The 24467-nt window shown below is 49.4% G+C and overlaps 63 non-coding genes and 4 pseudogenes across 63 annotated transcripts; all 67 read right to left on the minus strand.

Annotated features, from left to right (window-relative positions):
* Positions 1-85: 85 nt before the first annotated feature.
* Positions 86-204, minus strand: LOC149759481 (5S ribosomal RNA). The gene has a single exon (XR_016400898.1). It is a non-coding gene; the product is annotated as a 5S ribosomal RNA (ribosomal RNA).
* Positions 205-450: 246 nt separating this feature from the next.
* On the minus strand, positions 451-569 carry LOC149759482 (5S ribosomal RNA). Its single transcript, XR_016404327.1, has one exon. It is a non-coding gene; the product is annotated as a 5S ribosomal RNA (ribosomal RNA).
* A 246-nt stretch (positions 570-815) lies between these two features.
* On the minus strand, positions 816-934 carry LOC149759483 (5S ribosomal RNA). The gene has a single exon (XR_016409180.1). It is a non-coding gene; the product is annotated as a 5S ribosomal RNA (ribosomal RNA).
* A 246-nt stretch (positions 935-1180) lies between these two features.
* LOC149759484 (5S ribosomal RNA) lies at positions 1181-1298 on the minus strand. Its single transcript, XR_016407075.1, has one exon. It is a non-coding gene; the product is annotated as a 5S ribosomal RNA (ribosomal RNA).
* A 247-nt stretch (positions 1299-1545) lies between these two features.
* LOC149759485 (5S ribosomal RNA) lies at positions 1546-1664 on the minus strand. The gene has a single exon (XR_016402523.1). It is a non-coding gene; the product is annotated as a 5S ribosomal RNA (ribosomal RNA).
* A 246-nt stretch (positions 1665-1910) lies between these two features.
* LOC149759486 (5S ribosomal RNA) lies at positions 1911-2029 on the minus strand. The gene has a single exon (XR_016409181.1). It is a non-coding gene; the product is annotated as a 5S ribosomal RNA (ribosomal RNA).
* A 245-nt stretch (positions 2030-2274) lies between these two features.
* Positions 2275-2393, minus strand: LOC149759487 (5S ribosomal RNA). The gene has a single exon (XR_016401022.1). It is a non-coding gene; the product is annotated as a 5S ribosomal RNA (ribosomal RNA).
* Positions 2394-2640: 247 nt separating this feature from the next.
* LOC149759488 (5S ribosomal RNA) lies at positions 2641-2759 on the minus strand. Its single transcript, XR_016400899.1, has one exon. It is a non-coding gene; the product is annotated as a 5S ribosomal RNA (ribosomal RNA).
* Positions 2760-3005: 246 nt separating this feature from the next.
* Positions 3006-3124, minus strand: LOC149759489 (5S ribosomal RNA). The gene has a single exon (XR_016402587.1). It is a non-coding gene; the product is annotated as a 5S ribosomal RNA (ribosomal RNA).
* Positions 3125-3370: 246 nt separating this feature from the next.
* On the minus strand, positions 3371-3489 carry LOC149759490 (5S ribosomal RNA). The gene has a single exon (XR_016409183.1). It is a non-coding gene; the product is annotated as a 5S ribosomal RNA (ribosomal RNA).
* Positions 3490-3735: 246 nt separating this feature from the next.
* Positions 3736-3853, minus strand: LOC149759491 (5S ribosomal RNA). The gene has a single exon (XR_016407076.1). It is a non-coding gene; the product is annotated as a 5S ribosomal RNA (ribosomal RNA).
* Positions 3854-4100: 247 nt separating this feature from the next.
* On the minus strand, positions 4101-4219 carry LOC149759492 (5S ribosomal RNA). The gene has a single exon (XR_016402524.1). It is a non-coding gene; the product is annotated as a 5S ribosomal RNA (ribosomal RNA).
* Positions 4220-4465: 246 nt separating this feature from the next.
* Positions 4466-4584, minus strand: LOC149759493 (5S ribosomal RNA). The gene has a single exon (XR_016409184.1). It is a non-coding gene; the product is annotated as a 5S ribosomal RNA (ribosomal RNA).
* A 245-nt stretch (positions 4585-4829) lies between these two features.
* On the minus strand, positions 4830-4947 carry LOC149759494 (5S ribosomal RNA). The gene has a single exon (XR_016408329.1). It is a non-coding gene; the product is annotated as a 5S ribosomal RNA (ribosomal RNA).
* A 247-nt stretch (positions 4948-5194) lies between these two features.
* On the minus strand, positions 5195-5313 carry LOC149759495 (5S ribosomal RNA). The gene has a single exon (XR_016402525.1). It is a non-coding gene; the product is annotated as a 5S ribosomal RNA (ribosomal RNA).
* A 246-nt stretch (positions 5314-5559) lies between these two features.
* On the minus strand, positions 5560-5678 carry LOC149759496 (5S ribosomal RNA). The gene has a single exon (XR_016409185.1). It is a non-coding gene; the product is annotated as a 5S ribosomal RNA (ribosomal RNA).
* Positions 5679-5924: 246 nt separating this feature from the next.
* On the minus strand, positions 5925-6043 carry LOC149759497 (5S ribosomal RNA). The gene has a single exon (XR_016402248.1). It is a non-coding gene; the product is annotated as a 5S ribosomal RNA (ribosomal RNA).
* A 246-nt stretch (positions 6044-6289) lies between these two features.
* LOC149759498 (5S ribosomal RNA) lies at positions 6290-6408 on the minus strand. The gene has a single exon (XR_016405213.1). It is a non-coding gene; the product is annotated as a 5S ribosomal RNA (ribosomal RNA).
* A 247-nt stretch (positions 6409-6655) lies between these two features.
* Positions 6656-6774, minus strand: LOC149759499 (5S ribosomal RNA). Its single transcript, XR_016400900.1, has one exon. It is a non-coding gene; the product is annotated as a 5S ribosomal RNA (ribosomal RNA).
* A 246-nt stretch (positions 6775-7020) lies between these two features.
* Positions 7021-7139, minus strand: LOC149759500 (5S ribosomal RNA). Its single transcript, XR_016400928.1, has one exon. It is a non-coding gene; the product is annotated as a 5S ribosomal RNA (ribosomal RNA).
* A 246-nt stretch (positions 7140-7385) lies between these two features.
* Positions 7386-7504, minus strand: LOC149759501 (5S ribosomal RNA). The gene has a single exon (XR_016409186.1). It is a non-coding gene; the product is annotated as a 5S ribosomal RNA (ribosomal RNA).
* Positions 7505-7750: 246 nt separating this feature from the next.
* On the minus strand, positions 7751-7868 carry LOC149759502 (5S ribosomal RNA). Its single transcript, XR_016407077.1, has one exon. It is a non-coding gene; the product is annotated as a 5S ribosomal RNA (ribosomal RNA).
* Positions 7869-8115: 247 nt separating this feature from the next.
* On the minus strand, positions 8116-8234 carry LOC149759503 (5S ribosomal RNA). The gene has a single exon (XR_016406026.1). It is a non-coding gene; the product is annotated as a 5S ribosomal RNA (ribosomal RNA).
* Positions 8235-8480: 246 nt separating this feature from the next.
* Positions 8481-8599, minus strand: LOC149759504 (5S ribosomal RNA). The gene has a single exon (XR_016402743.1). It is a non-coding gene; the product is annotated as a 5S ribosomal RNA (ribosomal RNA).
* A 246-nt stretch (positions 8600-8845) lies between these two features.
* On the minus strand, positions 8846-8963 carry LOC149759505 (5S ribosomal RNA). The gene has a single exon (XR_016407078.1). It is a non-coding gene; the product is annotated as a 5S ribosomal RNA (ribosomal RNA).
* A 247-nt stretch (positions 8964-9210) lies between these two features.
* Positions 9211-9329, minus strand: LOC149759506 (5S ribosomal RNA). Its single transcript, XR_016402527.1, has one exon. It is a non-coding gene; the product is annotated as a 5S ribosomal RNA (ribosomal RNA).
* A 246-nt stretch (positions 9330-9575) lies between these two features.
* On the minus strand, positions 9576-9694 carry LOC149759507 (5S ribosomal RNA). Its single transcript, XR_016409187.1, has one exon. It is a non-coding gene; the product is annotated as a 5S ribosomal RNA (ribosomal RNA).
* A 245-nt stretch (positions 9695-9939) lies between these two features.
* Positions 9940-10057, minus strand: LOC149759508 (5S ribosomal RNA; annotated as a pseudogene).
* A 247-nt stretch (positions 10058-10304) lies between these two features.
* On the minus strand, positions 10305-10423 carry LOC149759509 (5S ribosomal RNA). Its single transcript, XR_016402528.1, has one exon. It is a non-coding gene; the product is annotated as a 5S ribosomal RNA (ribosomal RNA).
* Positions 10424-10669: 246 nt separating this feature from the next.
* Positions 10670-10788, minus strand: LOC149759510 (5S ribosomal RNA). The gene has a single exon (XR_016400836.1). It is a non-coding gene; the product is annotated as a 5S ribosomal RNA (ribosomal RNA).
* Positions 10789-11034: 246 nt separating this feature from the next.
* Positions 11035-11152, minus strand: LOC149759511 (5S ribosomal RNA). Its single transcript, XR_016407080.1, has one exon. It is a non-coding gene; the product is annotated as a 5S ribosomal RNA (ribosomal RNA).
* Positions 11153-11399: 247 nt separating this feature from the next.
* Positions 11400-11518, minus strand: LOC149759512 (5S ribosomal RNA). The gene has a single exon (XR_016402529.1). It is a non-coding gene; the product is annotated as a 5S ribosomal RNA (ribosomal RNA).
* A 246-nt stretch (positions 11519-11764) lies between these two features.
* LOC149759513 (5S ribosomal RNA) lies at positions 11765-11883 on the minus strand. Its single transcript, XR_016402076.1, has one exon. It is a non-coding gene; the product is annotated as a 5S ribosomal RNA (ribosomal RNA).
* A 246-nt stretch (positions 11884-12129) lies between these two features.
* On the minus strand, positions 12130-12247 carry LOC149759514 (5S ribosomal RNA). Its single transcript, XR_016408700.1, has one exon. It is a non-coding gene; the product is annotated as a 5S ribosomal RNA (ribosomal RNA).
* Positions 12248-12494: 247 nt separating this feature from the next.
* LOC149759515 (5S ribosomal RNA) lies at positions 12495-12613 on the minus strand. The gene has a single exon (XR_016409189.1). It is a non-coding gene; the product is annotated as a 5S ribosomal RNA (ribosomal RNA).
* A 246-nt stretch (positions 12614-12859) lies between these two features.
* On the minus strand, positions 12860-12978 carry LOC149759516 (5S ribosomal RNA). The gene has a single exon (XR_016409190.1). It is a non-coding gene; the product is annotated as a 5S ribosomal RNA (ribosomal RNA).
* Positions 12979-13224: 246 nt separating this feature from the next.
* Positions 13225-13342, minus strand: LOC149759517 (5S ribosomal RNA). Its single transcript, XR_016408702.1, has one exon. It is a non-coding gene; the product is annotated as a 5S ribosomal RNA (ribosomal RNA).
* Positions 13343-13588: 246 nt separating this feature from the next.
* Positions 13589-13707, minus strand: LOC149759518 (5S ribosomal RNA). The gene has a single exon (XR_016409191.1). It is a non-coding gene; the product is annotated as a 5S ribosomal RNA (ribosomal RNA).
* Positions 13708-13953: 246 nt separating this feature from the next.
* LOC149759519 (5S ribosomal RNA) lies at positions 13954-14071 on the minus strand. Its single transcript, XR_016407081.1, has one exon. It is a non-coding gene; the product is annotated as a 5S ribosomal RNA (ribosomal RNA).
* A 247-nt stretch (positions 14072-14318) lies between these two features.
* Positions 14319-14437, minus strand: LOC149759520 (5S ribosomal RNA). Its single transcript, XR_016402530.1, has one exon. It is a non-coding gene; the product is annotated as a 5S ribosomal RNA (ribosomal RNA).
* Positions 14438-14683: 246 nt separating this feature from the next.
* Positions 14684-14802, minus strand: LOC149759521 (5S ribosomal RNA). Its single transcript, XR_016409192.1, has one exon. It is a non-coding gene; the product is annotated as a 5S ribosomal RNA (ribosomal RNA).
* A 246-nt stretch (positions 14803-15048) lies between these two features.
* LOC149759522 (5S ribosomal RNA) lies at positions 15049-15166 on the minus strand. Its single transcript, XR_016408703.1, has one exon. It is a non-coding gene; the product is annotated as a 5S ribosomal RNA (ribosomal RNA).
* Positions 15167-15412: 246 nt separating this feature from the next.
* LOC149759523 (5S ribosomal RNA) lies at positions 15413-15531 on the minus strand. The gene has a single exon (XR_016402123.1). It is a non-coding gene; the product is annotated as a 5S ribosomal RNA (ribosomal RNA).
* Positions 15532-15777: 246 nt separating this feature from the next.
* Positions 15778-15895, minus strand: LOC149759524 (5S ribosomal RNA). Its single transcript, XR_016407082.1, has one exon. It is a non-coding gene; the product is annotated as a 5S ribosomal RNA (ribosomal RNA).
* A 247-nt stretch (positions 15896-16142) lies between these two features.
* On the minus strand, positions 16143-16261 carry LOC149759525 (5S ribosomal RNA). Its single transcript, XR_016402531.1, has one exon. It is a non-coding gene; the product is annotated as a 5S ribosomal RNA (ribosomal RNA).
* Positions 16262-16507: 246 nt separating this feature from the next.
* LOC149759526 (5S ribosomal RNA) lies at positions 16508-16626 on the minus strand. Its single transcript, XR_016409193.1, has one exon. It is a non-coding gene; the product is annotated as a 5S ribosomal RNA (ribosomal RNA).
* Positions 16627-16872: 246 nt separating this feature from the next.
* On the minus strand, positions 16873-16991 carry LOC149759527 (5S ribosomal RNA). Its single transcript, XR_016411974.1, has one exon. It is a non-coding gene; the product is annotated as a 5S ribosomal RNA (ribosomal RNA).
* Positions 16992-17238: 247 nt separating this feature from the next.
* Positions 17239-17357, minus strand: LOC149759528 (5S ribosomal RNA). Its single transcript, XR_016400901.1, has one exon. It is a non-coding gene; the product is annotated as a 5S ribosomal RNA (ribosomal RNA).
* A 246-nt stretch (positions 17358-17603) lies between these two features.
* Positions 17604-17722, minus strand: LOC149759529 (5S ribosomal RNA). Its single transcript, XR_016409194.1, has one exon. It is a non-coding gene; the product is annotated as a 5S ribosomal RNA (ribosomal RNA).
* A 246-nt stretch (positions 17723-17968) lies between these two features.
* Positions 17969-18087, minus strand: LOC149759530 (5S ribosomal RNA). The gene has a single exon (XR_016402269.1). It is a non-coding gene; the product is annotated as a 5S ribosomal RNA (ribosomal RNA).
* Positions 18088-18333: 246 nt separating this feature from the next.
* Positions 18334-18451, minus strand: LOC149759531 (5S ribosomal RNA; annotated as a pseudogene).
* Positions 18452-18698: 247 nt separating this feature from the next.
* Positions 18699-18817, minus strand: LOC149759532 (5S ribosomal RNA). The gene has a single exon (XR_016402532.1). It is a non-coding gene; the product is annotated as a 5S ribosomal RNA (ribosomal RNA).
* Positions 18818-19063: 246 nt separating this feature from the next.
* Positions 19064-19182, minus strand: LOC149759533 (5S ribosomal RNA). The gene has a single exon (XR_016409195.1). It is a non-coding gene; the product is annotated as a 5S ribosomal RNA (ribosomal RNA).
* Positions 19183-19429: 247 nt separating this feature from the next.
* LOC149759534 (5S ribosomal RNA) lies at positions 19430-19548 on the minus strand. The gene has a single exon (XR_016407299.1). It is a non-coding gene; the product is annotated as a 5S ribosomal RNA (ribosomal RNA).
* A 245-nt stretch (positions 19549-19793) lies between these two features.
* On the minus strand, positions 19794-19912 carry LOC149759535 (5S ribosomal RNA). The gene has a single exon (XR_016404894.1). It is a non-coding gene; the product is annotated as a 5S ribosomal RNA (ribosomal RNA).
* A 246-nt stretch (positions 19913-20158) lies between these two features.
* LOC149759536 (5S ribosomal RNA) lies at positions 20159-20277 on the minus strand. Its single transcript, XR_016409196.1, has one exon. It is a non-coding gene; the product is annotated as a 5S ribosomal RNA (ribosomal RNA).
* Positions 20278-20523: 246 nt separating this feature from the next.
* Positions 20524-20642, minus strand: LOC149759537 (5S ribosomal RNA). The gene has a single exon (XR_016409197.1). It is a non-coding gene; the product is annotated as a 5S ribosomal RNA (ribosomal RNA).
* A 245-nt stretch (positions 20643-20887) lies between these two features.
* Positions 20888-21006, minus strand: LOC149759538 (5S ribosomal RNA; annotated as a pseudogene).
* A 246-nt stretch (positions 21007-21252) lies between these two features.
* On the minus strand, positions 21253-21371 carry LOC149759539 (5S ribosomal RNA). The gene has a single exon (XR_016409198.1). It is a non-coding gene; the product is annotated as a 5S ribosomal RNA (ribosomal RNA).
* A 247-nt stretch (positions 21372-21618) lies between these two features.
* LOC149759540 (5S ribosomal RNA) lies at positions 21619-21737 on the minus strand. Its single transcript, XR_016409200.1, has one exon. It is a non-coding gene; the product is annotated as a 5S ribosomal RNA (ribosomal RNA).
* A 246-nt stretch (positions 21738-21983) lies between these two features.
* Positions 21984-22102, minus strand: LOC149759541 (5S ribosomal RNA). The gene has a single exon (XR_016409201.1). It is a non-coding gene; the product is annotated as a 5S ribosomal RNA (ribosomal RNA).
* Positions 22103-22348: 246 nt separating this feature from the next.
* Positions 22349-22467, minus strand: LOC149759542 (5S ribosomal RNA). The gene has a single exon (XR_016408946.1). It is a non-coding gene; the product is annotated as a 5S ribosomal RNA (ribosomal RNA).
* A 246-nt stretch (positions 22468-22713) lies between these two features.
* Positions 22714-22832, minus strand: LOC149759543 (5S ribosomal RNA). The gene has a single exon (XR_016409202.1). It is a non-coding gene; the product is annotated as a 5S ribosomal RNA (ribosomal RNA).
* A 247-nt stretch (positions 22833-23079) lies between these two features.
* Positions 23080-23198, minus strand: LOC149759544 (5S ribosomal RNA). Its single transcript, XR_016403307.1, has one exon. It is a non-coding gene; the product is annotated as a 5S ribosomal RNA (ribosomal RNA).
* Positions 23199-23444: 246 nt separating this feature from the next.
* On the minus strand, positions 23445-23563 carry LOC149759545 (5S ribosomal RNA). The gene has a single exon (XR_016409203.1). It is a non-coding gene; the product is annotated as a 5S ribosomal RNA (ribosomal RNA).
* A 246-nt stretch (positions 23564-23809) lies between these two features.
* LOC149759546 (5S ribosomal RNA) lies at positions 23810-23928 on the minus strand (annotated as a pseudogene).
* A 246-nt stretch (positions 23929-24174) lies between these two features.
* On the minus strand, positions 24175-24293 carry LOC149759547 (5S ribosomal RNA). Its single transcript, XR_016409204.1, has one exon. It is a non-coding gene; the product is annotated as a 5S ribosomal RNA (ribosomal RNA).
* Positions 24294-24467: the final 174 nt, after the last annotated feature.

The following is a 24467-nucleotide window of genomic DNA, read 5'->3' on the forward strand; positions in this document are numbered from 1 at the left end:
AAAATTATCCGAAGAGGAAAAGCCAAAAGCCGAAAAACTAAAAATAAATATTATCAAAAAATAAAAAAGCGGGCAAAAAATAAAAAGGGTGCAACACAAGGACTTCCCAGGGGGTCACCCATCCTAGTACTACTCTCGCCCAAGCACGCTTAACTGCGGAGTTCTGATGGGATCCGGTGCATTAGTGCTGGTATGATCGCACCCAAGACATGCCCTTCGAAACTCCCTTTTAAAACAAAGTAGCAGACCTCGACGGCCCGAGACATTCGCGCTGCGGGGGCCGTTCTGGCGTATGATTCAACGCGCTGTTCCGCTATGCGGCATGGCACCGCCAGTCTCCGGACTCAGTTTATTTTCGGGGGGAAAAAATTATCCGAAGAGGAAAAGCCAAAAGCCAAAAAATTAAAAATAAATATTATCAAAAAATAAAAAAGCGGGCAAAAAATAAAAGGGGTGCAACACAAGGACTTCCCAGGGGGTCACCCATCCTAGTACTACTCTCGCCCAAGCACGCTTAACTGCGGAGTTCTGATGGGATCCGGTGCATTAGTGCTGGTATGATCGCTCCCATGACATGCCCATCGAAACACCCTTTTATGACAAAGCAGCAGACCTCGACGGCCCGAGACATTCGCGCTGCCGGGGCCGTTCTGGCGTAGGATTCAACGCGCTGTTCCGCTATGCGGCATGGCACCGCGAGTCTCCGGACTCAGTTTATTTTCGAGGAAAAAAAATTATCCGAAGAGGAAAAGCCAAAAGTCGAAAAATTAAAAATAAATGTTATCAAAAAATAAAAAAGCGGGCAAAAAATAAAAGGGGTGCAACACGAGGACTTCCCAGGGGGTCACCCATCCTAGTACTACTCTCGCCCAAGCACGCTTAACTGCGGAGTTCTGATGGGATCCGGTGCATTAGTGCTGGTATGATCGCACCCATGATATGCCCTTCGAAACTCCCTTTTATGACAAAGCAGCAGACCTCGACGGCCCGAGACATTCGCGCTGCCGGGGCCGTTCTGGCGTAGGATTCAACGCGCTGTTCCGCTATGCGGCATGGCACCGCGAGTCTCCGGACTCAGTTTATTTTCGAGGGAAAAAAATTATCCGAAGAGGAAAAGCCAAAAGCCGAAAAATTAAAAATAAATATTATCAAAAAATAAAAAAGCGGGCAAAAAATAAAAGGGGTGCAACACGAGGACTTCCCGGGGGTCACCCATCCTAGTACTACTCTCGCCCAAGCACGCTTAACTGCGAAGTTCTGATGGGATCCGGTGCATTAGTGCTGGTATGATCGCACCCATAATATGCCCTTCAAAACTCCCTTTTATGACAAAGCAGCAGACCTCGACCGCCCGAGACATTCGCGCTGCCGGGGCCGTTCTGGCGTAGGATTCAACGCGCTGGTCCCGCTATGCGGCATGGCACCGCCAGTCTCCGGACTCAGTTTATTGTCGGGGGAAAAAAATTATCCGAAGAGGAAAAGCCAAAAGCCAAAAAATTAAAAATAAATATTATCAAAAAATAAAAAAGCGGGCAAAAAATAAAAAGGGTGCAACACGAGGACTTCTCAGGGGGTCACCCATCCTAGTACTACTCTCGCCCAAGCACGCTTAACTGCAGAGTTCTGATGGGATCCGGTGCATTAGTGCTGGTATGATCGCACCCATGACATGCCCATCGAAACACCCTTTTATGACAAAGCAGCAGACCTCGACGGACCGAGACATTCGCGCTGCCGGGGCCGTTCTGGCGTAGGATTCAACGCGCTGTTCCGCTATGCGGCATGGCACCGCGAGTCTCCGGACTCAGTTTATTTTTGGGGGAAAAAAATTATCCGAAGAGGAAAAGCCAAAAGCCGAAAAATTAAAAATAAATGTTATCAAAAAATAAAAAAGCGGGCAAAAAATAAAAGGGGTGCAACACGAGGACTTCCCAGGGGGTCACCCATCCTAGTACTACTCTCGCCCAAGCACGCTTAACTGCGGAGTTCTGATGGGATCCGGTGCATTAGTGCTGGTATGATCGCACCCATGATATGCCCTTCGAAACTCCCTTTTATGACAAAGCAGCAGACCTCGACGCCCGAGACATTCGCGCTGCCGGGGCCGTTCTGGCGTAGGATTCAACGCGCTGTTCCGCTATGCGGCATGGCACCGCGAGTCTCCGGACTCAGTTTATTTTCGAGGGAAAAAAATTATCCGAAGAGGAAAAGCCAAAAGCCGAAAAATTAAAAATAAATATTATCAAAAAATAAAAAAGCGGGCAAAAAATAAAAGGGGTGCAACACGAGGACTTCCCAGGGGGTCACCCATCCTAGTACTACTCTCGCCCAAACACGCTTAACTGCGGAGTTCTGATGGGATCCGGTGCATTAGTGCTGGTATGATCGCACCCATGACATGCCCTTCGAAACTCCCTAGTATGACAAAGCAGCAGACCTCGACGGCCCAAGACATTCACGCTGCCGTGGCCGTTCTGGCGTAGGATTCAATGCGCTGGTCCCGCTATGCGGCATGGCACCGCCAGTCTCCGGACTCAGTTTATTGTCGGAGGAAAAAAATTATCCGAAGAGGAAAAGCCAAAAGCCGAAAAACTAAAAATAAATATTATCAAAAAATAAAAAAGCGGGCAAAAAATAAAAAGGGTGCAACACAAGGACTTCCCAGGGGGTCACCCATCCTAGTACTACTCTCGCCCAAGCACGCTTAACTGCGGAGTTCTGATGGGATCCGGTGCATTAGTGCTGGTATGATCGCACCCAAGACATGCCCTTCGAAACTCCCTTTTAAAACAAAGCAGCAGACCTCGACGGCCCGAGACATTCGCGCTGCGGGGGCCGTTCTGGCGTATGATTCAACGCGCTGTTCCGCTATGCGGCATGGCACCGCCAGTCTCCGGACTCAGTTTATTTTCGGGGGGAAAAAATTATCCGAAGAGGAAAAGCCAAAAGCCAAAAAATTAAAAATAAATATTATCAAAAAATAAAAAAGCGGGCAAAAAATAAAAGGGGTGCAACACGAGGACTTCCCAGGGGGTCACCCATCCTAGTACTACTCTCGCCCAAGCACGCTTAACTGCGGAGTTCTGATGGGATCCGGTGCATTAGTGCTGGTATGATCGCTCCCATGACATGCCCATCGAAACACCCTTTTATGACAAAGCAGCAGACCTCGACGGCCCGAGACATTCGCGCTGCCGGGGCCGTTCTGGCGTAGGATTCAACGCGCTGTTCCGCTATGCGGCATGGCACCGCGAGTCTCCGGACTCAGTTTATTTTCGAGGAAAAAAAATTATCCGAAGAGGAAAAGCCAAAAGTCGAAAAATTAAAAATAAATGTTATCAAAAAATAAAAAAGCGGGCAAAAAATAAAAGGGGTGCAACACGAGGACTTCCCAGGGGGTCACCCATCCTAGTACTACTCTCGCCCAAGCACGCTTAACTGCGGAGTTCTGATGGGATCCGGTGCATTAGTGCTGGTATGATCGCACCCATGATATGCCCTTCGAAACTCCCTTTTATGACAAAGCAGCAGACCTCGACGGCCCGAGACATTCGCGCTGCCGGGGCCGTTCTGGCGTAGGATTCAACGCGCTGTTCCGCTATGCGGCATGGCACCGCGAGTCTCCGGACTCAGTTTATTTTCGAGGGAAAAAAATTATCCGAAGAGGAAAAGCCAAAAGCCGAAAAATTAAAAATAAATATTATCAAAAAATAAAAAAGCGGGCAAAAAATAAAAGGGGTGCAACACGAGGACTTCCCGGGGGTCACCCATCCTAGTACTACTCTCGCCCAAGCACGCTTAACTGCGAAGTTCTGATGGGATCCGGTGCATTAGTGCTGGTATGATCGCACCCATAATATGCCCTTCAAAACTCCCTTTTATGACAAAGCAGCAGACCTCGACCGCCCGAGACATTCGCGCTGCCGGGGCCGTTCTGGCGTAGGATTCAACGCGCTGGTCCCGCTATGCGGCATGGCACCGCCAGTCTCCGGACTCAGTTTATTGTCGGGGGAAAAAAATTATCCGAAGAGGAAAAGCCAAAAGCCAAAAAATTAAAAATAAATATTATCAAAAAATAAAAAAGCGGGCAAAAAATAAAAAGGGTGCAACACGAGGACTTCTCAGGGGGTCACCCATCCTAGTACTACTCTCGCCCAAGCACGCTTAACTGCAGAGTTCTGATGGGATCCGGTGCATTAGTGCTGGTATGATCGCACCCATGACATGCCCATCGAAACACCCTTTTATGACAAAGCAGCAGACCTCGACGGACCGAGACATTCGCGCTGCCGGGGCCGTTCTGGCGTAGGATTCAACGCGCTGTTCCGCTATGCGGCATGGCACCGCGAGTCTCCGGACTCAGTTTATTTTTGGGGGAAAAAAATTATCCGAAGAGGAAAAGCCAAAAGCCGAAAAATTAAAAATAAATGTTATCAAAAAATAAAAAAGCGGGCAAAAAATAAAAGGGGTGCAACACGAGGACTTCCCAGGGGGTCACCCATCCTAGTACTACTCTCGCCCAAGCACGCTTAACTGCGGAGTTCTGATGGGATCCGGTGCATTAGTGCTGGTATGATCGCACCCATGATATGCCCTTCGAAACTCCCTTTTATGACAAAGCAGCAGACCTCGACGCCCGAGACATTCGCGCTGCCGGGGCCGTTCTGGCGTAGGATTCAACGCGCTGTTCCGCTATGCGGCATGGCACCGCGAGTCTCCGGACTCAGTTTATTTTCGAGGGAAAAAAATTATCCGAAGAGGAAAAGCCAAAAGCCGAAAAATTAAAAATAAATATTATCAAAAAATAAAAAAGCGGGCAAAAAATAAAAGGGGTGCAACACGAGGACTTCCCGGGGGTCACCCATCCTAGTACTACTCTCGCCCAAGCACGCTTAACTGCGAAGTTCTGATGGGATCCGGTGCATTAGTGCTGGTGTGATCGCACCCATGATTTGCCCTTCGAAACTCCCTTTTATGACAAAGCAGCAGACCTCGACCGCCCGAGACATTCGCGCTGCCGGGGCCGTTCTGGCGTAGGATTCAACGCGCTGGTCCCGCTATGCGGCATGGCACCGCCAGTCTCCGGACTCAGTTTATTGTCGGGGGAAAAAAATTATCCGAAGAGGAAAAGCCAAAAGCCAAAAAATTAAAAATAAATATTATCAAAAAATAAAAAAGCGGGCAAAAAATAAAAAGGGTGCAACACGAGGACTTCTCAGGGGGTCACCCATCCTAGTACTACTCTCGCCCAAGCACGCTTAACTGCAGAGTTCTGATGGGATCCGGTGCATTAGTGCTGGTATGATCGCACCCATGACATGCCCATCGAAACACCCTTTTATGACAAAGCAGCAGACCTCGACGGACCGAGACATTCGCGCTGCCGGGGCCGTTCTGGCGTTGGATTCAACGCGCTGTTCCGCTATGCGGCATGGCACCGCGAGTCTCCGGACTCAGTTTATTTTCGGGGGAAAAAAATTATCCGAAGAGGAAAAGCCAAAAGCCGAAAAATTAAAAATTAATGTTATCAAAAAATAAAAAAGCGGGCAAAAAATAAAAGGGGTGCAACACGAGGACTTCCCAGGGGGTCACCCATCCTAGTACTACTCTCGCCCAAGCACGCTTAACTGCGGAGTTCTGATGGGATCCGGTGCATTAGTGCTGGTATGATCGCACCCATGATATGCCCTTCGAAACTCCCTTTTATGACAAAGCAGCAGACCTCGACGGCCCGAGACATTCGCGCTGCCGGGGCCGTTCTGGCGTAGGATTCAACGCGCTATTCCGCTATGCGGCATGGCACCGCGAGTCTCCGGACTCAGTTTATTTTCGAGGGAAAAAAATTATCCGAAGAGGAAAAGCCAAAAGCCGAAAAATTAAAAATAAATATTATCAAAAAATAAAAAAGCGGGCAAAAAATAAAAGGGGTGCAACACGAGGACTTCCCAGGGGGTCACCCATCCTAGTACTACTCTCGCCCAAGCACGCTTAACCGCGGAGTTCTGATGGGATCCGGTGCATTAGTGCTGGTATGATCGCACCCATGACATGCCCATCGAAACACCCTTTTATGACAAAGCAGCAGACCTCGACGGCCCGAGACATTCGCGCTGCCGGGGCCGTTCTGGCGTAGGATTCAACGCGCTGTTCCGCTATGCGGCATGGCACCGCGAGTCTCCGGACTTAGTTTATTTTCGGGGGAAAAAAATTATCCGAAGAGGAAAAGGCAAAAGCCGAAAAATTAAAAATAAATATTATCAAAAAATAAAAAAGCGGGCAAAAAATAAAAAGGGTGCAACACGAGGACTTCCCAGGGTGTCACCCATCCTAGTACTACTCTCGCCCAAGCACGCTTAACTGCGGAGTTCTGATGGGATCCGGTGCATTAGTGCTGGTATGATCGCACCCATGACATGCCCTTCGAAACTCCCTAGTATGACAAAGCAGCAGACCTCGACGGCCCGAGACATTCACGCTGCCGGGGCCGTTCTGGCGTAGGATTCAACGCGCTGGTCCCGCTATGCGGCATGGCACCGCCAGTCTCCGGACTCTGTTTATTGTCGGAGGAAAAAAATTATCCGAAGAGGAAAAGCCAAAAGCCGAAAAACTAAAAATAAATATTATCAAAAAATAAAAAAGCGGGCAAAAAATAAAAAGGGTGCAACACAAGGACTTCCCAGGGGGTCACCCATCCTAGTACTACTCTCGCCCAAGCACGCTTAACTGCGGAGTTCTGATGGGATCCGGTGCATTAGTGCTGGTATGATCGCACCCAAGACATGCCATTCGAAACTCCCTTTTAAAACAAAGCAGCAGACCTCGACGGCCCGAGACATTCGCGCTGCGGGGGCCGTTCTGGCGTATGATTCAACGCGCTGTTCCGCTATGCGGCATGGCACCGCCAGTCTCCGGACTCAGTTTATTTTCGGGGGGAAAAAATTATCCGAAGAGGAAAAGCCAAAAGCCAAAAAATTAAAAATAAATATTATCAAAAAATAAAAAAGCGGGCAAAAAATAAAAGGGGCGCAACACGAGGACTTCCCAGGGGGTCACCCATCCTAGTACTACTCTCGCCCAAGCACGCTTAACTGCGGAGTTCTGATGGGATCCGGTGCATTAGTGCTGGTATGATCGCACCCATGACATGCCCATCGAAACACCCTTTTATGACAAAGCAGCAGACCTCGACGGCCCGAGACATTCGCGCTGCCGGGGCCGTTCTGGCGTAGGATTCAACGCGCTGTTCCGCTATGCGGCATGGCACCGCGAGTCTCCGGACTCAGTTTATTTTCGAGGGAAAAAAATTATCCGAAGAGGAAAAGCCAAAAGCCGAAAAATTAAAAATAAATGTTATCAAAAAATAAAAAAGCGGGCAAAAAATAAAAGGGGTGCAACACGAGGACTTCCCAGGGGGTCACCCATCCTAGTACTACTCTCGCCCAAGCACGCTTAACTGCGGAGTTCTGATGGGATCCGGTGCATTAGTGCTGGTATGATCGCACCCATGATATGCCCTTCGAAACTCCCTTTTATGACAAAGCAGCAGACCTCGACGGCCCGAGACATTCGCGCTGCCGGGGCCGTTCTGGCGTAGGATTCAACGCGCTGTTCCGCTATGCGGCATGGCACCGCGAGTCTCCGGACTCAGTTTATTTTCGAGGGAAAAAAATTATCCGAAGAGGAAAAGCCAAAAGCCGAAAAATTAAAAATAAATATTATCAAAAAATAAAAAAGCGGGCAAAAAATAAAAGGGGTGCAACACGAGGACTTCCCGGGGGTCACCCATCCTAGTACTACTCTCGCCCAAGCACGCTTAACTGCGAAGTTCTGATGGGATCCGGTGCATTAGTGCTGGTATGATCGCACCCATAATATGCCCTTCGAAACTCCCTTTTATGACAAAGCAGCAGACCTCGACCGCCCGAGACATTCGCGCTGCCGGGGCCGTTCTGGCGTAGGATTCAACGCGCTGGTCCCGCTATGCGGCATGGCACCGCCAGTCTCCGGACTCAGTTTATTGTCGGGGGAAAAAAATTATCCGAAGAGGAAAAGCCAAAAGCCAAAAAATTAAAAATAAATATTATCAAAAAATAAAAAAGCCGGCAAAAAATAAAAAGGGTGCAACACGAGGACTTCTCAGGGGGTCACCCATCCTAGTACTACTCTCGCCCAAGCACGCTTAACTGTAGAGTTCTGATGGGATCCGGTGCATTAGTGCTGGTATGATCGCACCCATGACATGCCCATCGAAACACCCTTTTATGACAAAGCAGCAGACCTCGACGGACCGAGACATTCGCGCTGCCGGGGCCGTTCTGGCGTAGGATTCAACGCGCTGTTCCGCTATGCGGCATGGCACCGCGAGTCTCCGGACTCAGTTTATTTTTGGGGGAAAAAAATTATCCGAAGAGGAAAAGCCAAAAGCCGAAAAATTAAAAATAAATGTCATCAAAAAATAAAAAAGCGGGCAAAAAATAAAAGGGGTGCAACACGAGGACTTCCCAGGGGGTCACCCATCCTAGTACTACTCTCGCCCAAGCACGCTTAACTGCGGAGTTCTGATGGGATCCGGTGCATTAGTGCTGGTATGAACGCACCCATGACATGCCCATCGAAACACCCTTTTATGACAAAGCAGCAGACCTCGACGGACCGAGACATTCGCGCTGCCGGGGCCGTTCTGGCGTAGGATTCAACGCGCTGTTCCGCTATGCGGCATGGCACCGCGAGTCTCCGGACTCAGTTTATTTTCGAGGGAAAAAAATTATCCGAAGAGGAAAAGCCAAAAGCCGAAAAATTAAAAATAAATATTATCAAAAAATAAAAAAGCGGGCAAAAAATAAAAGGGGTGCAACACGAGGACTTCCCGGGGGTCACCCATCCTAGTACTACTCTCGCCCAAGCACGCTTAACTGCGAAGTTCTGATGGGATCCGGTGCATTAGTGCTGGTATGATCGCACCCATAATATGCCCTTCAAAACTCCCTTTTATGACAAAGCAGCAGACCTCGACCGCCCGAGACATTCGCGCTGCCGGGGCCGTTCTGGCGTAGGATTCAACGCGCTGGTCCCGCTATGCGGCATGGCACCGCCAGTCTCCGGACTCAGTTTATTGTCGGGGGAAAAAAATTATCCGAAGAGGAAAAGCCAAAAGCCAAAAAATTAAAAATAAATATTATCAAAAAATAAAAAAGCGGGCAAAAAATAAAAAGGGTGCAACACGAGGACTTCTCAGGGGGTCACCCATCCTAGTACTACTCTCGCCCAAGCACGCTTAACTGCAGAGTTCTGATGGGATCCGGTGCATTAGTGCTGGTATGATCGCACCCATGACATGCCCATCGAAACACCCTTTTATGACAAAGCAGCAGACCTCGACGGACCGAGACATTCGCGCTGCCGGGGCCGTTCTGGCGTAGGATTCAACGCGCTGTTCCGCTATGCGGCATGGCACCGCGAGTCTCCGGACTCAGTTTATTTTTGGGGGAAAAAAATTATCCGAAGAGGAAAAGCCAAAAGCCGAAAAATTAAAAATAAATGTTATCAAAAAATAAAAAAGCGGGCAAAAAATAAAAGGGGTGCAACACGAGGACTTCCCAGGGGGTCACCCATCCTAGTACTACTCTCGCCCAAGCACGCTTAACTGCGGAGTTCTGATGGGATCCGGTGCATTAGTGCTGGTATGATCGCACCCATGATATGCCCTTCGAAACTCCCTTTTATGACAAAGCAGCAGACCTCGACGCCCGAGACATTCGCGCTGCCGGGGCCGTTCTGGCGTAGGATTCAACGCGCTGTTCCGCTATGCGGCATGGCACCGCGAGTCTCCGGACTCAGTTTATTTTCGAGGGAAAAAAATTATCCGAAGAGGAAAAGCCAAAAGCCGAAAAATTAAAAATAAATATTATCAAAAAATAAAAAAGCGGGCAAAAAATAAAAGGGGTGCAACACGAGGACTTCCCGGGGGTCACCCATCCTAGTACTACTCTCGCCCAAGCACGCTTAACTGCGAAGTTCTGATGGGATCCGGTGCATTAGTGCTGGTGTGATCGTACCCATGATTTGCCCTTCGAAACTCCCTTTTATGACAAAGCAGCAGACCTCGACCGCCCGAGACATTCGCGCTGCCGGGGCCGTTCTGGCGTAGGATTCAACGCGCTGGTCCCGCTATGCGGCATGGCACCGCCAGTCTCCGGACTCAGTTTATTGTCGGGGGAAAAAAATTATCCGAAGAGGAAAAGCCAAAAGCCAAAAAATTAAAAATAAATATTATCAAAAAATAAAAAAGCGGGCAAAAAATAAAAAGGGTGCAACACGAGGACTTCTCAGGGGGTCACCCATCCTAGTACTACTCTCGCCCAAGCACGCTTAACTGCAGAGTTCTGATGGGATCCGGTGCATTAGTGCTGGTATGATCGCACCCATGACATGCCCATCGAAACACCCTTTTATGACAAAGCAGCAGACCTCGACGGACCGAGACATTCGCGCTGCCGGGGCCGTTCTGGCGTTGGATTCAACGCGCTGTTCCGCTATGCGGCATGGCACCGCGAGTCTCCGGACTCAGTTTATTTTCGGGGGAAAAAAATTATCCGAAGAGGAAAAGCCAAAAGCCGAAAAATTAAAAATTAATGTTATCAAAAAATAAAAAAGCGGGCAAAAAATAAAAGGGGTGCAACACAAGGACTTCCCAGGGGGTCACCCATCCTAGTACTACTCTCGCCCAAGCACGCTTAACTGCGGAGTTCTGATGGGATCCGGTGCATTAGTGCTGGTATGATCGCACCCATGATATGCCCTTCGAAACTCCCTTTTATGACAAAGCAGCAGACCTCGACGGCCCGAGACATTCGCGCTGCCGGGGCCGTTCTGGCGTAGGATTCAACGCGCTATTCCGCTATGCGGCATGGCACCGCGAGTCTCCGGACTCAGTTTATTTTCGAGGGAAAAAAATTATCCGAAGAGGAAAAGCCAAAAGCCGAAAAATTAAAAATAAATATTATCAAAAAATAAAAAAGCGGGCAAAAAATAAAAGGGGTGCAACACGAGGACTTCCCGGGGGTCACCCATCCTAGTACTACTCTCGCCCAAGCACGCTTAACTGCGAAGTTCTGATGGGATCCGGTGCATTAGTGCTGGTATGATCGCACCCATAATATGCCCTTCGAAACTCCCTTTTATGACAAAGCAGCAGACCTCGACCGCCCGAGACATTCGCGCTGCCGGGGCCGTTCTGGCGTAGGATTCAACGCGCTGGTCCCGCTATGCGGCATGGCACCGCCAGTCTCCGGACTCAGTTTATTGTCGGGGGAAAAAAATTATCCGAAGAGGAAAAGCCAAAAGCCAAAAAATTAAAAATAAATATTATCAAAAAATAAAAAAGCGGGCAAAAAATAAAAAGGGTGCAACACGAGGACTTCTCAGGGGGTCACCCATCCTAGTACTACTCTCGCCCAAGCACGCTTAACTGCAGAGTTCTGATGGGATCCGGTGCATTAGTGCTGGTATGATCGCACCCATGACATGCCCATCGAAACACCCTTTTATGACAAAGCAGCAGACCTCGACGGACCGAGACATTCGCGCTGCCGGGGCCGTTCTGGCGTAGGATTCAACGCGCTGTTCCGCTATGCGGCATGGCACCGCGAGTCTCCGGACTCAGTTTATTTTTGGAGGAAAAAAATTATCCGAAGAGGAAAAGCCAAAAGCCGAAAAATTAAAAATAAATGTTATCAAAAAATAAAAAAGCGGGCAAAAAATAAAAGGGGTGCAACACGAGGACTTCCCAGGGGGTCACCCATCCTAGTACTACTCTCGCCCAAGCACGCTTAACTGCGGAGTTCTGATGGGATCCGGTGCATTAGTGCTGGTATGATCGCACCTATGACATGCCCATCGAAACACCCTTTTATGACAAAGCAGCAGACCTCGACGGACCGAGACATTCGCGCTGCCGGGGCCGTTCTGGCGTAGGATTCAACGCGCTGTTCCGCTATGCGGCATGGCACCGCGAGTCTCCGGACTCAGTTTATTTTCGAGGGAAAAAAATTATCCGAAGAGGAAAAGCCAAAAGCCGAAAAATTAAAAATAAATATTATCAAAAAATAAAAAAGCGGGCAAAAAATAAAAGGGGTGCAACACGAGGACTTCCCGGGGGTCACCCATCCTAGTACTACTCTCGCCCAAGCACGCTTAACTGCGAAGTTCTGAGGGGATCCGGTGCATTAGTGCTGGTATGATCGCACCCATGATATGCCCTTCGAAACTCCCTTTTATGACAAAGCAGCAGACCTCGACGGCCCGAGACATTCGCGCTGCCGGGGCCGTTCTGGCGTAGGATTCAACGCGCTGTTCCGCTATGCGGCATGGCACCGCCAGTCTCCGGACTCAATTTATTTTCGGGGGAAAAAAATTATCCGAAGAGGAAAAGCCAAAAGCCGAAAAATTAAAAATAAATGTTATCAAAAAATAAAAAAAACGGGCAAAAAATAAAAGGGGTGCAACACGAGGACTTCCCAGGGGGTCACCCATCCTAGTACTACTCTCGCCCAAGCACGCTTAACTGCGGAGTTCTGATGGGATCCGGTGCATTAGTGCTGGTATGATCGCACCCATGATATGCCCTTCGAAACTCCCTTTTATGACAAAGCAGCAGACCTCGACGGCCCGAGACATTCGCGCTGCCGGGGCCGTTCTGGCGTAGGATTCAACGCGCTGTTCCGCTATGCGGCATGGCACCGCGAGTCTCCGGACTCAGTTTATTTTTGGGGGAAAAAAATTATCCGAAGAGGAAAAGCCAAAAGCCGAAAAATTAAAAATAAATGTTATCAAAAAATAAAAAAGCGGGCAAAAAATAAAAGGGGTGCAACACGAGGACTTCCCAGGGGGTCACCCATCCTAGTACTACTCTCGCCCAAGCACGCTTAACTGCGGAGTTCTGATGGGATCCGGTGCATTAGTGCTGGTATGATCGCACCCATGACATGCCCATCGAAACACCCTTTTATGACAAAGCAGCAGACCTCGACGGACCGAGACATTCGCGCTGCCGGGGCCGTTCTGGCGTAGGATTCAACGCGCTGTTCCGCTATGCGGCATGGCACCGCGAGTCTCCGGACTCAGTTTATTTTCGAGGGAAAAAAATTATCCGAAGAGGAAAAGCCAAAAGCCGAAAAATTAAAAATAAATATTATCAAAAAATAAAAAAGCGGGCAAAAAATAAAAGGGGTGCAACACGAGGACTTCCCGGGGGTCACCCATCCTAGTACTACTCTCGCCCAAGCACGCTTAACTGCGAAGTTCTGAGGGGATCCGGTGCATTAGTGCTGGTATGATCGCACCCATGATATGCCCTTCGAAACTCTCTTTTATGACAAAGCAGCAGACCTCGACGGCCCGAGACATTCGCGCTGCCGGGGCCGTTCTGGCGTAGGATTCAACGCGCTGTTCCGCTATGCGGCATGGCACCGCCAGTCTCCGGACTCAATTTATTTTCGGGGGAAAAAAATTATCCGAAGAGGAAAAGCCAAAAGCCGAAAAATTAAAAATAAATGTTATCAAAAAATAAAAAAACGGGCAAAAAATAAAAGGGGTGCAACACGAGGACTTCCCAGGGGGTCACCCATCCTAGTACTACTCTCGCCCAAGCACGCTTAACTGCGGAGTTCTGATGGGATCCGGTGCATTAGTGCTGGTATGATCGCACCCATGATATGCCCTTCGAAACTCCCTTTTATGACAAAGCAGCAGACCTCGACGGCCCGAGACATTCGCGCTGCCGGGGCCGTTCTGGCGTAGGATTCAACGCGCTGTTCCGCTATGCGGCATGGCACCGCGAGTCTCCGGACTCAGTTTATTTTCGAGGGAAAAAAATTATCCGAAGAGGAAAAGCCAAAAGCCGAAAAATTAAAAATAAATATTATCAAAAAATAAAAAAGCGGGCAAAAAATAAAAGGGGTGCAACACGAGGACTTCCCGGGGGTCACCCATCCTAGTACTACTCTCGCCCAAGCACGCTTAACTGCGAAGTTCTGATGGGATCCGGTGCATTAGTGCTGGTATGATCGCACCCATAATATGCCCTTCGAAACTCCCTTTTATGACAAAGCAGCAGACCTCGACCGCCCGAGACATTCGCGCTGCCGGGGCCGTTCTGGCGTAGGATTCAACCCGCTGGTCCCGCTATGCGGCATGGTACCGCCAGTCTCCGGACTCAGTTTATTGTCGGGGGAAAAAAATTATCCGAAGAGGAAAAGCCAAAAGCCAAAAAATTAAAAATAAATATTATCAAAAAATAAAAAAGCGGGCAAAAAATAAAAAGGGTGCAACACGAGGACTTCTCAGGGGGTCACCCATCCTAGTACTACTCTCGCCCAAGCACGCTTAACTGCAGAGTTCTGATGGGATCCGGTGCATTAGTGCTGGTATGATCGCACCCATGACATGCCCATCGAAACACCCTTTTATGACAAAGCAGCAGACCTCGACGGACCGAGACATTCGCGCTGCCGGGGCCGTTCTGGCGTAGGATTCAACGCGCTGTTCCGCTATGCGGCATGGCACCGCGAGTCTCCGGACTCAGTTTATTTTTGGGGGAAAAAAATTATCCGAAGAGGAAAAGCCAAAAGCCGAAAAATTAAAAATAAATGTTATCAAAAAATAAAAAAGCGGGCAAAAAATAAAAGGGGTGCAACACGAGGACTTCCCAGGGGGTCACCCATCCTAGTACTACTCTCGCCCAAGCACGCTTAACTGCGGAGTTCTGATGGGATCCGGTGCATTAGTGCTGGTATGATCGCACCCATGACATGCCCATCGAAACACCCTTTTATGACAAAGCAGCAGACCTCGACGGACCGAGACATTCGCGCTGCCGGGGCCGTTCTGGCGTAGGATTCAACGCGCTGTTCCGCTATGCGGCATGGCACCGCGAGTCTCCGGACTCAGTTTATTTTCGAGGGAAAAAAATTATCCGAAGAGGAAAAGCCAAAAGCCGAAAAATTAAAAATAAATATTATCAAAAAATAAAAAAGCGGGCAAAAAATAAAAGGGGTGCAACACGAGGACTTCCCGGGGGTCACCCATCCTAGTACTACTCTCGCCCAAGCACGCTTAACTGCGAAGTTCTGAGGGGATCCGGTGCATTAGTGCTGGTATGATCGCACCCATGATATGCCCTTCGAAACTCCCTTTTATGACAAAGCAGCAGACCTCGACGGCCCGAGACATTCGCGCTGCCGGGGCCGTTCTGGCGTAGGATTCAACGCGCTGTTCCGCTATGCGGCATGGCACCGCCAGTCTCCGGACTCAATTTATTTTCGGGGGAAAAAAATTATCCGAAGAGGAAAAGCCAAAAGCCGAAAAATTAAAAATAAATGTTATCAAAAAATAAAAAAGCGGGCAAAAAATAAAAGGGGTGCAACACGAGGACTTCCTAGGGGGTCACCCATCCTAGTACTACTCTCGCCCAAGCACGCTTAACTGCGGAGTTCTGATGGGATCCGGTGCATTAGTGCTGGTATGATCGCACCCATGATACGCCCTTCGAAACTCCCTTTTATGACAAAGCAGCAGACCTCGACGGCCCGAGACATTCGCGCTGCCGGGGCCGTTCTGGCGTAGGATTCAACGCGCTGTTCCGCTATGCGGCATGGCACCGCGAGTCTCCGGACTCAGTTTATTTTCGAGGGAAAAAAATTATCCGAAGAGGAAAAGCCAAAAGCCGAAAAATTAAAAATAAATATTATCAAAAAATAAAAAAGCGGGCAAAAAATAAAAGGGGTGCAACACGAGGACTTCCCGGGGGTCACCCATCCTAGTACTACTCTCGCCCAAGCACGCTTAACTGCGAAGTTCTGATGGGATCCGGTGCATTAGTGCTGGTATGATCGCACCCATAATATGCCCTTCGAAACTCCCTTTTATGACAAAGCAGCAGACCTCGACCGCCCGAGACATTCGCGCTGCCGGGGCCGTTCTGGCGTAGGATTCAACGCGCTGGTCCCGCTATGCGGCATGGCACCGCCAGTCTCCGGACTCAGTTTATTGTCGGGGGAAAAAAATTATCCGAAGAGGAAAAGCCAAAAGCCAAAAAATTAAAAATAAATATTATCAAAAAAAAAAAAAGCGGGCAAAAAATAAAAAGGGTGCAACACGAGGACTTCTCAGGGGGTCACCCATCCTAGTACTACTCTCGCCCAAGCACGCTTAACTGCAGAGTTCTGATGGGATCCGGTGCATTAGTGCTGGTATGATCGCACCCATGACATGCCCATCGAAACACCCTTTTATGACAAAGCAGCAGACCTCGACGGACCGAGACATTCGCGCTGCCGGGGCCGTTCTGGCGTAGGATTCAACGCGCTGTTCCGCTATGCGGCATGGCACCGCGAGTCTCCGGACTCAGTTTATTTTTGGGAGAAAAAAATTATCCGAAGAGGAAAAGCCAAAAGCCGAAAAATTAAAAATAAATGTTATCAAAAAATAAAAAAGCGGGCAAAAAATAAAAGGGGTGCAACACGAGGACTTCCCAGGGGGTCACCCATCCTAGTACTACTCTCGCCCAAGCACGCTTAACTGCGGAGTTCTGATGGGATCCGGTGCATTAGTGCTGGTATGATCGCACCCATGATATGCCCTTCGAAACTCCCTTTTATGACAAAGCAGCAGACCTCGACGGCCCGAGACATTCGCGCTGCCGGGGCCGTTCTGGCGTAGGATTCAACGCGCTGTTCCGCTATGCGGCATGGCACCGCGAGTCTCCGGACTCAGTTTATTTTCGGGGGAAAAAAATTATCCGAAGAGGAAAAGGCAAAAGCCGAAAAATTAAAAATAAATATTATCAAAAAATAAAAAAGCGGGCAAAAAATAAAAAGGGTGCAACACGAGGACTTCCCAGGGGGTCACCCATCCTAGTACTACTCTCGCCCAAGCACGCTTAACTGCGGAGTTCTGATGGGATCCGGTGCATTAGTGCTGGTATGATCGCACCCATGACATGCCCTTCGAAACTCCCTAGTATGACAAAGCAGCAGACCTCGACGGCCCGAGACATTCACGCTGCCGGGGCCGTTCTGGCGTAGGATTCAACGCGCTGGTCCCGCTATGCGGCATGGCACCGCCAGTCTCCGGACTCTGTTTATTGTCGGAGGAAAAAAATTATCCGAAGAGGAAAAGCCAAAAGCCGAAAAACTAAAAATAAATATTATCAAAAAATAAAAAAGCGGGCAAAAAATAAAAAGGGTGCAACACAAGGACTTCCCAGGGGGTCACCCATCCTAGTACTACTCTCGCCCAAGCACGCTTAACTGCGGAGTTCTGATGGGATCCGGTGCATTAGTGCTGGTATGATCGCACCCAAGACATGCCATTCGAAACTCCCTTTTAAAACAAAGCAGCAGACCTCGACGGCCCGAGACATTCGCGCTGCGGGGGCCGTTCTGGCGTATGATTCAACGCGCTGTTCCGCTATGCGGCATGGCACCGCCAGTCTCCGGACTCAGTTTATTTTCGGGGGGAAAAAATTATCCGAAGAGGAAAAGCCAAAAGCCGAAAAATTAAAAATAAATATTATCAAAAAATAAAAAAGCGGGCAAAAAATAAAAGGGGTGCAACACGAGGACTTCCCAGGGGGTCACCCATCCTAGTACTACTCTCGCCCAAGCACGCTTAACTGCGGAGTTCTGATGGGATCCGGTGCATTAGTGCTGGTATGATCGCACCCATGACATGCCCATCGAAACACCCTTTTATGACAAAGCAGCAGACCTCGACGGCCCGAGACATTCGCGCTGCCGGGGCCGTTCTGGCGTAGGATTCAACGCGCTGTTCCGCTATGCGGCATGGCACCGCCAGTCTCCGGACTCAGTTTATTTTCGAGGGAAAAAAATTATCCGAAGAGGAAAAGCCAAAAGCCGAAAAATTAAAAATAAATGTTATCAAAAAATAAAAAAGCGGGCAAAAAATAAAAGGGGTGCAACACGAGGACTTCCCAGGGGGTCACCCATCCTAGTACTACTCTCGCCCAAGCACGCTTAACTGCGAAGTTCTGATGGGATCCGGTGCATTAGTGCTGGTATGATCGCACCCATGATATGCCCTTCGAAACTCCCTTTTATGACAAAGCAGCAGACCTCGACGGCCCGAGACATTCGCGCTGCCGGGGCCGTTCTGGCGTAGGATTCAACGCGCTGTTCCGCTATGCGGCATGGCACCGCGAGTCTCCGGACTCAGTTTATTTTCGAGGGAAAAAAATTATCCGAAGAGGAAAAGCCAAAAGCCGAAAAATTAAAAATAAATATTATCAAAAAATAAAAAAGCGGGCAAAAAATAAAAGGGGTGCAACACGAGGACTTCCCGGGGGTCACCCATCCTAGTACTACTCTCGCCCAAGCACGCTTAACTGCGAGGTTCTGATGGGATCCGGTGCATTAGTGCTGGTATGATCGGACCCATAATATGCCCTTCGAAACTCCCTTTTATGACAAAGCAGCAGACCTCGACCGCCCGAGACATTCGCGCTGCCGGGGCCGTTCTGGCGTAGGATTCAACGCGCTGGTCCCGCTATGCGGCATGGCACCGCCAGTCTCCGGACTCAGTTTATTGTCGGGGGAAAAAAATTATCCGAAGAGGAAAAGCAAAAAGCCAAAAAATTAAAAATAAATATTATCAAAAAATAAAAAAGCGGGCAAAAAATAAAAAGGGTGCAACACGAGGACTTCTCAGGGGGTCACCCATCCTAGTACTACTCTCGCCCAAGCACGCTTAACTGCAGAGTTCTGATGGGATCCGGTGCATTAGTGCTGGTATGATCGCACCCATGACATGCCCATCGAAACACCCTTTTATGACAAAGCAGCAGACCTCGACGGACCGAGACATTCGCGCTGCCGGGGCCGTTCTGGCGTAGGATTCAACGCGCTGTTCCGCTATGCGGCATGGCACCGCGAGTCTCCGGACTCAGTTTATTTTTGGGGGAAAAAAATTATCCGAAGAGGAAAAGCCAAAAGCCGAAAAATTAAAAATAAATGTTATCAAAAAATAAAAAAGCGGGCAAAAAATAAAAGGGGTGCAACACGAGGACTTCCCAGGGGGTCACCCATCCTAGTACTACTCTCGCCCAAGCACGCTTAACTGCGGAGTTCTGATGGGATCCGGTGCATTAGTGCTGGTATGATCGCACCCATGATATGCCCTTCGAAACTCCCTTTTATGACAAAGCAGCAGACCTCGACGGCCCGAGACATTCGCGCTGCCGGGGCCGTTCTGGCGTAGGATTCAACGCGCTGGTCCCGCTATGCGGCATGGCACCGCCAGTCTCCGGACCCAGTTTATTGTCGGGGGAAAAAAATTATCCGAAGAGGAAAAGCCAAAAGCCAAAAAATTAAAAATAAATATTATCAAAAAATAAAAAAGCGGGCAAAAAATAAAAAGGGTGCAACATGAGGACTTCCCAGGGGGTCACCCATCCTAGTACTACTCTCGCCCAAGCACGCTTAACTGCGGAGTTCTGATAGGATCCGGTGCATTAGTGCTGGTATGATCGCACCCAAGACATGCCCTTCGAAACTCCCTTTTATGACAAAGTAGCAGACCTCGACGGCCCGAGACATTCGCGCTGCCGGGGCCGTTCTGGCGTAGGATTCAACATGCTGTTCCGCTATGCGGCATGGCACCGCCAGTCTCCGGACTCAGTTTATTTTCGGGGGAAAAAATTATCCGAAGAGGAAAAGCCAAAAGCCGAAAAATAAAAAATAAATGTTATCAAAAAATAAAAAAGCGGGCAAAAAATAAAAGGGGTGCAACACGAGGACTTCCCAGGGGGTCACCAATCCTAGTACTACTCTCGCCCAAGCACGCTTAACTGCGGAGTTCTGATGGGATCCGGTGCATTAGTGCTGGTATGATCGCACCCATGACATGCCCTTCGAAACTCCCTTTTATGACAAAGCAGCAGACCTCGACGGCCCGAGATATTCGCGCTGCCGGGGCCGTTCTGGCGTAGGATTCAATGCGCTGTTCCGCTATGCGGCATGGCACCGCCAGTCTCCGGACTCAGTTTATTTTCGGGGGAAAAAAATTATCCGAAGAGGAAAAGCCAAAAGCCGAAAAATAAAAAATAAATGTTATCAAAAAATAAAAAAGCGGGCAAAAAATAAAAGGGGTGCAACACGAGGACTTCCCAGGGGGTCACCCATCCTAGTACTACTCTCGCCCAAGCACGCTTAACTGCGGAGTTCTGATGGGATCCGGTGCATTAGTGCTGGTATGATCGCACCCATGACATGCCCTTCGAAACTCCCTTTTACGACAAAGCAGCAGACCTCGACGGCCCGAGACATTCGCGCTGCCGGGGCCGTTCTGGCGTAGGATTCAACGCGCTGTTCCGCTATGCGGCATGGCACCGCGAGTCTCCGGACTCAGTTTATTTTCGGGGGAAAAAAATTATCCGAAGAGGAAAAGCCAAAAGCCGAAAAATAAAAAATAAATGTTATCAAAAAATAAAAAAGCGGGCAAAAAATAAAAGGGGTGCAACACGAGGACTTCCCAGGGGGTCACCCATCCTAGTACTACTCTCGCCCAAGCACGCTTAACTGCGGAGTTCTGATGGGATCCGGTGCATTAGTGCTGGTATGATCGCACCCATGACATGCCCTTCGAAACTCCCTTTTATGACAAAGCAGCAGACCTCGACGGCCCGAGACATTCGCGCTGCCGGGGCCGTTCTGGCGTAGGATTCAACGCGATGTTCCGCTATGCGGCATGGCACCGCCAGTCTCCGGACTCAGTTTATTTTCGGGGGGAAAAAATTATCCGAAGAGGAAAAGCCAAAAGCCAAAAAATTAAAAATAAATATTATCAAAAAAAAAAAAGCGGGCAAAAAATAAAAAGGGTGCAACACGAGGACTTCCCAGTGGGTCACCCATCCTAGTACTTCTCTCGCCCAAGCACGCCTAACTGCGGAGTTATGATGGGATCCGGTGCATTAGTGCTGGTATGATCGCACCCATGACATGCCCTTCGAAACTCCCTTTTATGACAAAGCAGCAGACCGCGACGGCCCGAGACATTCGCGCTGCCGGGGCCGTTCTGGCGTAGGATTCAACGCGCTGTTCCACTATGCGGCATGGCACCGCGAGTCTCCGGACTCAGTTTATTTTCGGGGAAAAAAAATTATCCGAAGAGGAAAAGCCAAAAGCCGAAAAATTAAAAATAAATATTATCAAAAAATAAAAAAGCGGGCAAAAAATAAAAGGGGTGCAACACGAGGACTTCCCAGGGGGTCACCCATCCTAGTACTACTCTCGCCCAAGCACGCTTAACTGCGGAGTTCTGATGGGATCCGGTGCATTAGTGCTGGTATGATCGCACCCATGACATGCCCATCGAAACTCCCTTTTATGACAAAGCAGCAGACCTCGACGGCCCGAGACATTCGCGCCGCCGGGGCCGTTCTGGCGTAGGATTCAACGCGCTATTCCCGCTATGCGGCATGGCACCGCCAGTCTCCGGACTCAGTTTATTTTCGGGGGAAAAAAATTATCCGAAGAGGAAAAGCCAAAAGCCGAAAAATAAAAAATAAATGTTATCAAAAAATAAAAAAGCGGGCAAAAAATAAAAGGGGTGCAACACGAGGACTTCCCAGGGGGTCACCCATCCTAGTACTACTCTCGCCCAAGCACGCTTAACTGCGGAGTTCTGATGGGATCCGGTGCATTAGTGCTGGTATGATCGCACCCATGACATGCCCTTCGAAACTCCCTTTTATGACAAAGCAGCAGACCTCGACGGCCCGAGACATTCGCGCTGCCGGGGCCGTTCTGGCGTAGGATTCAACGCGCTGTTCCGCTATGCGGCATGGCACCGCCAGTCTCCGGACTCAGTTTACTTTCGGGGGAAAAAAATTATCCGAAGAGGAAAAGCCAAAAGCCGAAAAATAAAAAATAAATGTTATCAAAAAATAAAAAAGCGGGCAAAAAATAAAAGGGGTGCAACACGAGGACTTCCCAGGGGGTCACCCATCCTAGTACTACTCTCGCCCAAGCACGCTTAACTGCGGAGTTCTGATGGGATCCGGTGCATTAGTGCTGGTATGATCGCACCCATGACATGCCCTTCGAAACTCCCTTTTATGACAAAGCAGCAGACCTCGACGGCCCGAGACATTCGCGCTGCCGGGGCCGTTCTGGCGTAGGATTCAACGCGCTGTTCCGCTATGCGGCATGGCACCGCCAGTCTCCGGACTCAGTTTATTTTCGGGGGGAAAAAATTATCCGAAGAGGAAAAGCCAAAAGCCAAAAAATTAAAAATAAATATTATCAAAAAATAAAAAAGCGGGCAAAAAATAAAAAGGGTGCAACACGAGGACTTCCCAGGGGGTCACCCATCCTAGTACTTCTCCCGCCCAAGCACGCCTAACTGCGGAGTTATGATGGGATCCGGTGCATTAGTGCTGGTATGATCGCACCCATGACATGCCCTTCGAAACTCCCTTTTATGACAAAGCAGCAGACCGCGACGGCCCGAGACATTCGCGCTGCCGGGGCCGTTCTGGCGTAGGATTCAACGCGCTGTTCCGCTATGCGGCATGGCACCGCGAGTCTCCGGACTCAGCTTATTTTCGGGGGAAAAAAATTATCCGAAGAGGAAAAGCCAAAAGCCGAAAAATTAAAAATAAATATTATCAAAAAATAAAAAAGCGGGCAAAAAATAAAAGGGGTGCAACACGAGGACTTCCCAGGGGGTCACCCATCCTAGTACTACTCTCGCCCAAGCACGCTTAACTGCGGAGTTCTGATGGGATCCGGTGCATTAGTGCTGGTATGATCGCACCCATGACATGCCCATCGAAACTCCCTTTTATGACAAAGCAGCAGACCTCGACGGCCCGAGACATTCGCGCCGCCGGGGCCGTTCTGGCGTAGGATTCAACGCGCTATTCCCGCTATGCGGCATGGCACCGCCAGTCTCCGGACTCAGTTTATTTTCGGGGGAAAAAAATTATCCGAAGAGGAAAAGCCAAAAGCCGAAAAATAAAAAATAAATGTTATCAAAAAATAAAAAAGCGGGCAAAAAATAAAAGGGGTGCAACACGAGGACTTCCCAGGGGGTCACCCATCCTAGTACTACTCTCGCCTAAGCACGCTTAACTGCGGAGTTCTGATGGGATCCGGTGCATTAGTGCTGGTATGATCGCACCCATGACATGCCCTTCGAAACTCCCTTTTATGACAAAGCAGCAGACCTCGACGGCCCGAGACATTCGCGCTGCCGGGGCCGTTCTGGCGTAGGATTCAACGCGCTGTTCCGCTATGCGGCATGGCACCGCCAGTCTCCGGACTCAGTTTATTTTCGGGGGAAAAAAATTATCCGAAGAGGAAAAGCCAAAAGCCGAAAAATAAAAAATAAATGTTATCAAAAAATAAAAAAGCGGGCAAAAAATAAAAGGGGTGCAACACGAGGACTTCCCAGGGGGTCACCCATCCTAGTACTACTCTCGCCCAAGCACGCTTAACTGCGGAGTTCTGATGGGATCCGGTGCATTAGTGCTGGTATGATCGCACCCATGACATGCCCTTCGAAACTCCCTTTTATGACAAAGCAGCAGACCTCGACGGCCCGAGACATTCGCGCTGCCGGGGCCGTTCTGGCGTAGGATTCAACGCGCTGTTCCGCTATGCGGCATGGCACCGCCAGTCTCCGGACTCAGTTTATTTTCGGGGGGAAAAAATTATCCGAAGAGGAAAAGCCAAAAGCCAAAAAATTAAAAATAAATATTATCAAAAAATAAAAAAGCGGGCAAAAAATAAAAAGGGTGCAACACGAGGACTTCCCAGGGGGTCACCCATCCTAGTACTTCTCTCGCCCAAGCACGCCTAACTGCGGAGTTATGATGGGATCCGGTGCATTAGTGCTGGTATGATCGCACCCATGACATGCCCTTCGAAATTCCCTTTTATGACAAAGCAGCAGACCGCGACGGCCCGAGACATTCGCGCTGCCGGGGCCGTTCTGGCGTAGGATTCAACGCGCTGTTCCGCTATGCGGCATGGCACCGCGAGTCTCCGGACTCAGTTTATTTTCGGGGGAAAAAAATTATCCGAAGAGGAAAAGCCAAAAGCCGAAAAATTAAAATTAAATATTATCAAAAAATAAAAAAGCGGGCAAAAAATAAAAGGGGTGCAACACGAGGACTTCCCAGGGGGTCACCCATCCTAGTACTACTCTCGCCCAAGCACGCTTAACTGCGGAGTTCTGATGGGATCCGGTGCATTAGTGCTGGTATGATCGCACCCATGACATGCCCTTCGAAACTCCCTTTTATGACAAAGCAGCAGACCTCGACGGCCCGAGACATTCGCGCTGCCGGGGCCGTTCTGGCGTAGGATTCAACGCGCTGTTCCGCTATGCGGCATGGCACCGCCAGTCTCCGGACTCAGTTTATTTTCGGGGGAAAAAAATTATCCGAA

Source organism: Phoenix dactylifera, chromosome 4, assembly GCF_051530095.1.
Source record: "Phoenix dactylifera cultivar Ajwa chromosome 4, Ajwa_hap1_PhDact_Kaust_v1.1, whole genome shotgun sequence".
Taxonomy (NCBI): Eukaryota; Viridiplantae; Streptophyta; class Magnoliopsida; order Arecales; family Arecaceae; genus Phoenix; species Phoenix dactylifera.